Source organism: Mastomys coucha, unplaced genomic scaffold, assembly GCF_008632895.1.
Source record: "Mastomys coucha isolate ucsf_1 unplaced genomic scaffold, UCSF_Mcou_1 pScaffold5, whole genome shotgun sequence".
Taxonomy (NCBI): Eukaryota; Metazoa; Chordata; class Mammalia; order Rodentia; family Muridae; genus Mastomys; species Mastomys coucha.
In genome coordinates this window covers 116,780,115-116,780,955 of record NW_022196911.1, presented here as the reverse complement: position 1 = coordinate 116,780,955, position 841 = coordinate 116,780,115, and the positions used below count along the sequence as shown (strand labels likewise).

The window sequence follows — 841 nt, the reverse complement described above, 5'->3', positions numbered from 1 at the left end:
CCCCCCCCCGTTCCTAGGAAGGACAAGGGTTTTATATGTGTGTTTAAAACAAAGGGGAAGCTCCGCGCATGTTGCCTGGAAGGGGACGCTTTTATTTTGGAGTTCTTGAAGAATTCACTTTCTTTTCTCCCAAGTTAGCTGCAGCTGAGCCAGAAGCGTCCCCACTGGCTTACTCGAGAGTGGGATGTTACACGGTGTCGGCTAAGGTGGCTTTGTGAGAAGATCATTTCAGAAGAGGAAACGGGCTCTGGCTGGTGGACTAGAAACCCCTATGGAATGAAAAGCACTCCCCAGTCTCTTTGAGGAAGATTGGGCAAAGTAAGGTGGGTTGTTTTTCTTTTGTCCCATCCTTCCCACCCCTTAAATTAAGAGAAAAAAGGCCCCCAAACGTGCAGCACCAGATGGACCTTTGGAAGCTGCGAGTGGAATGAATCTCGTTTAAAAACTTCTGACCCCACGCACACTAAGTCTCTATCTTTGTCGTAGTTTTCCTACCCAGAGTCGGGTTAAACACGGATCCCGCTATGGAGAGAAGGGTTCCGGCCGAGTGAAGGCCCCTCTTTCTGGGACAAAGCGATCCTTAATTATGGCCACCTTCCAGAATCCCGGGAGTATTCGCTGCGCGCGTGAGTCTGCCTGCGCGGCGCTTGGTGGGTAGTCCCGCTTCCACCAAAACTCTGCGTTTCGTTTCTCTCAAAATAAAACTCAACAAGCCATAAAGCTTCCGACGCCGGTGGAGAAGGCGCCGCGGATTTATGGCCCCTGAATTCCCCACTCTCTAATTATCCTTGTTTTTACTTGACTTATGGGTAGTGACCAATAAAATCATTTTCCATTTTGG

At 49.5% G+C, this 841-nt stretch overlaps 1 long non-coding RNA gene across 4 annotated transcripts in view; it reads left to right on the top strand.

Moving 5' to 3' along the window:
• The window catches only part of LOC116078515, a 2,077-nt gene extending 1,237 nt beyond the window's left edge, over positions 1–840 (top strand). For 3 of the 4 annotated variants that reach the window (XR_004113575.1, XR_004113574.1, XR_004113576.1), the window contains exons 2-3: positions 135–323; positions 487–840. This is a non-coding gene — a long non-coding RNA (uncharacterized LOC116078515). The remainder of the gene's footprint in view (positions 1–134; positions 324–486) is intronic. The other variant, XR_004113577.1, reaches the window with a different exon arrangement.
• Position 841: the final 1 nt, after the last annotated feature.